The 8,119-nt window shown below is 35.6% G+C and overlaps 1 non-coding gene across 1 annotated transcript; it reads left to right on the top strand.

Annotated features, from left to right (window-relative positions):
- Positions 1-5,181: 5,181 nt before the first annotated feature.
- Positions 5,182-5,301, top strand: LOC111725342. The gene has a single exon (XR_002773421.1). It is a non-coding gene; the product is annotated as a small nucleolar RNA SNORA32 (small nucleolar RNA).
- Positions 5,302-8,119: the final 2,818 nt, after the last annotated feature.

An 8,119-nucleotide genomic window follows, 5' to 3' on the forward strand; every position in this document is an offset into this window, starting at 1 on the left:
GGTTCTAACCTCGGCTGGGAGTTCCACTTCTCTAAAGGCAAAATGTTGACATAAATTAGTTGAATTTCATCTCTCTGGGAGATTTCCTTTTTCTCTTCCATTCATTTATTTATTCAATCTTTTATTTATGTCAGTACAGACTCTATAAGGATGTTCATTTTATACTTTGGGTTGTAATCTAATACGACTTTAGTTATTTTGCTCCAACTGTACCAACTTTGGCTATTGAGAACTTTTTGGTTATCTCTTATGTCCCGTTGACATATGCCCATAACTGTGTGTCTGTATGTGTGCATATGTTTGAATGTTTCCTTCCATATTCAGCTTGCAAATTTCCTTCCCTAATTCTAGATCAACCACTTTTTCCCAAGGAGCCCTTTTATTCTTCTTTTTATTGGAGAATGGTATTAAAAATCAAGATTTGAGCAGTATTTGTGCTCTTTGATACTAGGGTGTTATTGCTTCCAATCTCTCCAAGCTGACAGAGACAAACACACACACACATACTGTATATACATGTATATCCACAAATATTTCTAATGTAGCTCTATGTATCTGTATTAAGCTAAACATGAGTGCATACTGGTGTATCCAATTTCAGTCAAGTGCCATATAGATCATTCCAGTTCTCTCCTTTTCTATAATCTCCCACGTTAACATTGAGAAACCTGGTTTCCACTGTCAGTCATCCATTTATTTAGTTGTTCTTGCATAATGGTTTCCAAACTGGTACTCTATATAGTGTCAGGAGAAAGCTTTATGATTAGAGCACATTGCTTGTGTACAGTTTGTTTTGCCCTTTGCCCTATAGCATTTATTTATTTCCAGCATTGCTGAGGTCAGCACCTTTTCCCCATCTTATCCAGTGAGGTAGTTTTGTATATTTGTAATAAAGCTAGATTCTCTACTCCCAGTCTGCTTTTCTTCCTAGGTGGTCAAGATTGCCTAAATGGCCTTTCAAAAATTAGCACAAGTTAAAGTTTATTCATTGTGCTGTAAATCCCATGTTTTCTTTTGTTTTATTTCAAATTAATATAAGGGTAAAAGTTTTTAGGTTACATTGTTTTACCTTCTTTTTTAATTTTCTGATGATTTGATTTACAGTGTGGAATGCTAAAATTAAACTGGTTAACGTAACCATCACCTCACTTACTTATTTTTGGTGGTAAGACAAGCAATCTACAGATTTAATGCAATCCCCATCAAAGCACCAATGTCATACTTCAAAGAACTTGAATACATTATACTTCATTTTATATGGAATCAGAAAAAATCCCAAATAGCCAATCTAATAGTTAGAATTAAGAACAAATATGGAGGCATCACACTACCATACTTCAGGTTATACTATAAATCTATAGTGATCAAAAAAAGCATGGTACTGGCGCAAAAATAGAGATATAGATATATGGAATAGAATAGAGAATCTAGAGATGAAACCAGCCACATACCATCATTTGATCTTTGTTTTTACTTCTACAGTAAAGTTCAGGTAATAGTTGAGCCCTTCAGCCAGAGGGCCTGCTGAACACCCTCACATTGTGCACACTAGGTGAGATCCTGCCAATCACCCTCACCCTTCCCCTTTCCCTTTTTGCCTCTCCTCTTCCTAGACTATATTTGTATTTTATTGTTCATGTGAGCATGTAATTATATGTTGGTTTCATATAAAGTATTGAATACATTGGATTTTTTTTCCATTCTTGAGCTACTTTACTATGATGAATGTCTTTTAACTCCATCCAGGTAAATATAAAAGATGCAAAGTCTCCATCTTTTCTTATGGCTGAATAATACTCCATGAATGCATATGCCATAGTTTGTTAATCCGTTCATGGGTCAATGGACATTTGGGTTGCTTCCATGATTTGACAATTATGAAATAAGCTGCAATAAACATTCTGGTCCAAATGCCTTTATGGTAAAATGAGTTCAAAAGCCCTTTCAGCATCAATTGAGAGAATCATATGGTGTATGTTTTCGATATTATTTATGTGCTGAATTACATTTATGGATTTATATATGTTGAACTAATCTTGCATCCTTGGGATAAAACCTCCTTGATGATGATGTATCACTTTTTTAATGTGTCATTGTATTCTATTTACTAAGATCTTATTTAATATTTTTGCATTGATATTCATTAATGATTTTGGTCTCCAGTTTTGTTGTTATTGTTGGGCCCTTTTCTGGTTTTGGAATCAGGGTGATATTTGCTTCATGGAACATGTTGGGGAGGATTCCTTCCTTCTCTATGTTTTGGAATAGGTTATGCAATATAGGTCCTCTTTAAGGTTTGGTAGATTTCTGGTGTGAAAGCATCTGGTCCAGAGCTTTTTTTTTTTGGAAGATTTTGTATTGTTGATGGAATTTCAGTGCTTGATATGGGCCTATTCAAAATTTCTACTTCTTTCTAGTTGAGTTTAGGAAAGTGGCAAGATTCCAGATATTGATCCCTTTCCTCTACATTTTCATATTTCTGGACAAAGAGTTTTTTGTAGTAATCATTGCAGATCTTTTGTATTTCTGTGGTATCTATTGTTATTTCTCCTTTATTATTTTTTGATTGAAGTTATTAGAAATCTTACTTTTCTGTTTCTGGTTAGTCTGGCCAATGGTTTATTGATTTAATCTCATGGGTTTTGAAAAATATATAGTATCTCATATCCACCATTATAGTACCATAGAGCATTGTTTCATGACTCCCAAATCTCTTGTGCCTCACAGTATCAACCGTTCTTCCTCTTGGATCTTTAGCAATGACAGATCAGTTTACAATCCATGAACACAAACTATCTCTCAATTTTAGATTTTCTTAATTCTAATTTTTTGAATCAGAACTTTATAGTTTTCCACATATTGATTCTTTAGATATTATGTTATATTTATAGATAATTATGCAGCTTTTGTTGAGATTATAAATGGTATTTTTAGATATTTAGATTATGATTATTCAATGCTGTTATATTTAAAAAGTAATTTTCCTTTTCTATACTGACTTTGTATCTTGTGACCTTGCTACATTAGCTTAATAGTTCCAGGAGTTCTTTGTAGATTCTTTAGAGTTTTTTCCTGTGGATAATACGTCAGTTGTGACCAAAGACAGTTTTATTTCTTTACAATCTCTGTATCTTTTAATTTCTTTTTTAATGAACTTGGCACCATGCGCTTATGTTGGCAGCACTGTACAAACAGAGCTAGGTAAGGTTTCATAACCTTGGTATGTCCGTGTCTCACCACTGGTTTGTGTTGATGTGTGGTGGTGTCCTGCTCAGTGTTCTTTATCGTTGTTGCATGTCTTTGTGTGCAGTTAGAGCTTGAATTAGAGCAATGAACAAACATTAAATTTCTTGTTAAATTTGGCAAGAGTGGAGGTGAAATCAGGGACATGTTAGTCCAAGGTTATGGGGATAATGCCATGAAGAAAATTGCAGTGTAAAGATTGGGTTGAACATTTTCATAAGAGGTTAGAAAACATCCCTGATGAAGAGAGGTCAGGGCAGCCAGTAATAAGCAAAACTCACAAAACATTGCAAAAATTCATCCAGTTGTGTGTCAAAATCATCAGCTGACTGTGAGAAGGATAGAAGACCAAGTAAACATCTATAGAGAACCAGAAAATTTTAACGGAAAATCTTGGCATGAGAAGGGTGTGGCTCTTTCTTTCTTTCTTTTTTTTTTTTTTTTTTGAGACAGAGCCTCAAGCTGTCACCCTGGGTAGAGTGCCATGGCTTCACTGCTCACAGCAACCTCCAACTCCTGGGCTCAAGCAAGTCTCCTGCCTGAGCCTCCCAAGTAGCTGGGACCACAGGTGCCCGCCACAACACCCGGCTATTTTTTTGTTGCAGCCATTACTGTTGTTTGGCGGGCCCGGGCTGGATTTGAACCCGCCACCTTAGGTGTATGTGGCTGGCACCTTAGCCGCTTGAGCCACAGGCGCCGAGCCAAGAAGGGTGTGGCTATTTCATCTCAACAATGTACCAGCTCACATGGCACTATTTGCGAGGAAGTTTTTAGCAAATAAACAGATAACTGTATTTGAACACCCCACATACTCACTTGATTTGGCCCCAAATAACTTTTTTCTTTACTTGAAGATAAAATAAATATTGAAGGGAAGACATTGTGATAATATTCAGGACATCAAGGACAGCTCTGATGGCCATTCCAGGAAAAGAGCTCCAAAATTGCTTTTAAGGGCAGACTAGACACTGGTGTTGTTTGGGGTAGTACTTTGAAAGTGACTGCAGTGATATTCAGAAATGAGAGATGTTCCATTTTTTCCTAGGATGAGTTTGTGAACTTAACTGTGTAATTCATATTTCAGTAGCTAGAATGTTAGTATAATTTAGAATATGAGTTGTGAGAAAGAACATCCTTGCCTCATTCTTAATCTTAGGGTAAAAGCATTTGGTCTTTCAGCATAAAGTTTGATGTCAGCTGTATATTTTTAATACATGTTATTTATAAAGTGAGGATGTTCACTATTCCTAGTTTGCTGAGAATTTATTTTATTTTATTTTTTTTAATGAATGGGGGTGTTGGAAAATATCAAATACTTTTTCTACATCAACTGATGTGATCATATGTTTTTTCTTGTTTAGCCTATTGATACACTGGATTATGCTAATAGATTTTTGAATGTTGAACCAGTCTTGGATACTTGGAAAAAGTATCACTTGGCCATAGCATACAATTCTTTTTATACATTGATGGATCACAGGTACCATGAAATGATTTGGGGGGGATACAAATATGAATAAAAACTACCTCCTACCTTAAAGAATCTTACAGTCCATTAGGCAGAAATGAAGAGATAGACACACATTTATATATAATCCAAACCAAAGCAGACTAAGCACTCTTTTTTGAATTTGAAAATATTAAGGAACTACAAGTGTTCTTGTTACATAGATGGGCTGTATAATGGAGTTTCAGTGTACCCATCATCAGGACAGTGTTCACTGAACCTCATAGCTATGTTTTTATCCCTCACGCCCTTCCTAACCTCCCTTTTTCTTAGTTTCTGATGTCCTTTATATCTCTTTGTGCCCACCTGTACTCATCGTTTAGCTCCTACTTATTACTGAGAACAAGTGGTATTTGTTTTTTTATGCCTGAGATCCTTTAGTTAGGATGGTATCCAGTTCCATTCAAGTTACTGATAAAGACTTTGTTTCATGGTCACTACCAAGGCTTTCAGAATGCAGTTTTTCAGTTGCTAAGAACATGACCATAAAAAACTTCCCACTAGGTTTTCTACCTGCTACTTTGCTAGCCCCCAGCCTGTTGTGGGCATTTTGTTAACCCTTTATTGTTATTGTTTTACCTCCTTTACCTAGGGGAACACTGTCCAAGTAGAAACACAAAGCAAGCCACTGTGATTGTCTAATAGATTTACAGCAGACACTCAGTGCATACCTGGATCTCTTGTGCCTTACATTGTGCTTTGTCTAGCTAATTCTCATTGTGACTTTTCTGGATAGCTAACAACTAGGTGGTGTGTGGACCTAAGGGAGTCTCATTATATGGTCATCTCTAGGGATGCAAACTTTTATGTTATTGTTATGCAGAGCTGACAGGACAACCATGGATTGAGGATCTGTCCTACCAAAAAAGGAGGTCTTGAAGTTAAATTTTCAGTGGCTCTAGCCTTTGAGGTACTAGAACTACCCTTGATGAACAGCAAAAGGAATCACACATGAAATTCCTTGAATAAAAAATTATTAATTTTGGCTGGACACCTGTATCTCACTGGTTAGAGTATTGGCCCTATGGACCAGAGGTGGCAAGTTTGATCCTGGCCTGGGCCTGCTTAACAATAACAAAAAAAATTATTAAGTTTTCCTAATGCCATAATAAAAAACAACTCTTTTTACATTTGTTTGTAGAAATTCAGCATGCATTTTTGGCTAAAAGTTTCTCTAGCATTTTCTATGGAAGGAATAAAGAAATGTAGCAGTTTCAATTGTGTAACTTCAGCTTGAAAAATTGGAGCCCCCTCCCTTCCCAATCCTGCTCACCTTATGAAATTCTTTTACCTTGCACTGTTTTGGGCACAGCTGCTTCTTGCTTTGATTTCTCTTTCTTTTGTTGTTTCACCTCAGCAAGTTGATTTTTATCATCTATAAGAAATTTATATGGAATTAAAGAAAAATACTGCAAAAATAAAGACATTTAATTCTTTTTTATGGCTGAGTACTACTCCATGGTAGTAACATACCATGGAGTGTGTGTGGGCATGTGTAACATACATATGTAGTATATATATAGAATAGTTTATTTATCTACAGTTGAATTGTATATTTTTGATACAATTCTATCTTTTCTTTTGAGTAGATAACTAATAGTGAGACTGCTGGCTTAAATGGTGGGTATACTTTTTGCTCTTTTAGGAATCCCTGTATATTTTCCACAGGGATCGTACTATTTTGCAGGCCCAGCTACACTGGTTCAGCTTGGCTTTTTCTCTGCATCCACTTTAACATCTGTGGTTTTTCTGCTTTCTAACAATGGCCATTCTGACAAGGTAAGTGGCATCTCTCTGTGGTTTTAATTTGTATTTCCCTGATGATTAATCATGTTGAATGTTTGGCATGTTTATCAGCCATTTGTCAACCTCCTTTTGAAAAAAACTCAGTTCATGTCCTCTATCCAGTTTTTGCTGGGGTTTGTTTATCTCTTGGTGATTTCTTTGCGTTCTTTGTAGATTCTAGATATATGTATTAGTCCTTTGTCAGATGAATAGTTTGCAAATATTCTCTCTTATTCTGTAAGTTGCTTGTTGACTCTTTTAATTGTTTCCTTTGCAATGCAGAAGTTTTTAATTCAAATAAGCCCCATTTGTTTACATTTGCTGTTGCTGTATTTGCATTTGGGTTGTCAGTCATAAATTCTTGGCCTAGGCCTATGTCTAGAAGAGGTTCCTATGTTTACTTCTAGAATTTTTATGGTTTAATGCCTTACACTTAAATCTTTAATCCATTTTGAATTAATTTTTGTGTATGGTGAGAGACAGGGGTCCTGTTTTATCCTTCTGCATGAGGCTATCCCAACACTATTTATTGAATAGGTGTCCTTGCCTCACGATGCTTTTGTCTGCTTTGCTGATCATTTGGTTGTAGCTATATGGTTTTATTTCTGAGTTTTCATTGAGTTCTATGGCCTATGTCTCTATTTTTATACCAATAAATTATGCAATATTATTATATCACATACTCTCGTGGTATAACTGAAGTCATGGGTTTGTGATGCTTTCTGACTCAATTGTTTTTGCTTAAAATTGCTTTGGCTGTTTGGCCTCATTTTTTGGTTCCAAAAGAAGCTTAGGATTTTTTCTAGATCTTTGAAATAAGACATTAGTATTTTGATGGGAATTGAATTGAATCTATGAATCACTTTGGGCAGTATGAACATTTTTTTTTTATTAAATGAAAGCTGTGTACATTAATGCAATCATGGGGGCAGGATGAACATTTTAATGATATTTATTCTACCAATGCTTGAGTATAGGATATTCTTCCATTTGTCAGCTACAACTTCTTTCGTTAGTGTCTTGTAATTCTCCTTGTAGAGATCTTTCATCAACTATGTTAAGTATATTCCTAAGTGGTTTTTTCTGATGCTATTGTAAATGGTGTTAAGTTCTTGATTTGATCTCAGATTGACTTGTTCATATACAGAAATTCTACTGATTTGTGTACATTGATTTTGTAACCTGAGACTTTACTGAATTTAATGTATCAATTCTAAGAGTCTTTTGGTGGTGTCTCTAGGGTTTTTGGTAAAAAATCATGTCACTGGCAAGCAGGATAGTTTGGCCTCCTCTTTCCTGATTTCCTTGCTTACTGTTTCTTTCTTTTGCCTAATTGCTCTGGCTAGGACATCCTGGAGACAGTGAGCACAAGTGCTCTGGTTCTCAATGGGAATATTTTCAACTTTCCTCCATTCAGTATAATGTTGGCTATGGGTTTACCATTCATGGCTTTGAGGCATGTTTCTCGTATGCCTCATGTTTTGAGGGTTTTCATCATGAAAGGGAGGTGGATTTTTTGAATGCTTTCTCTGTATCTATTGAGATACTCATAGAATCTTTGCTTTTGCTACTGTTTATGTGGTG

Source organism: Otolemur garnettii, unplaced genomic scaffold (genome assembly GCF_000181295.1).
Source record: "Otolemur garnettii isolate 467f Iridium unplaced genomic scaffold, OtoGar3 scaffold00037, whole genome shotgun sequence".
In the NCBI taxonomy this organism is placed as follows: Eukaryota; Metazoa; Chordata; class Mammalia; order Primates; family Galagidae; genus Otolemur; species Otolemur garnettii.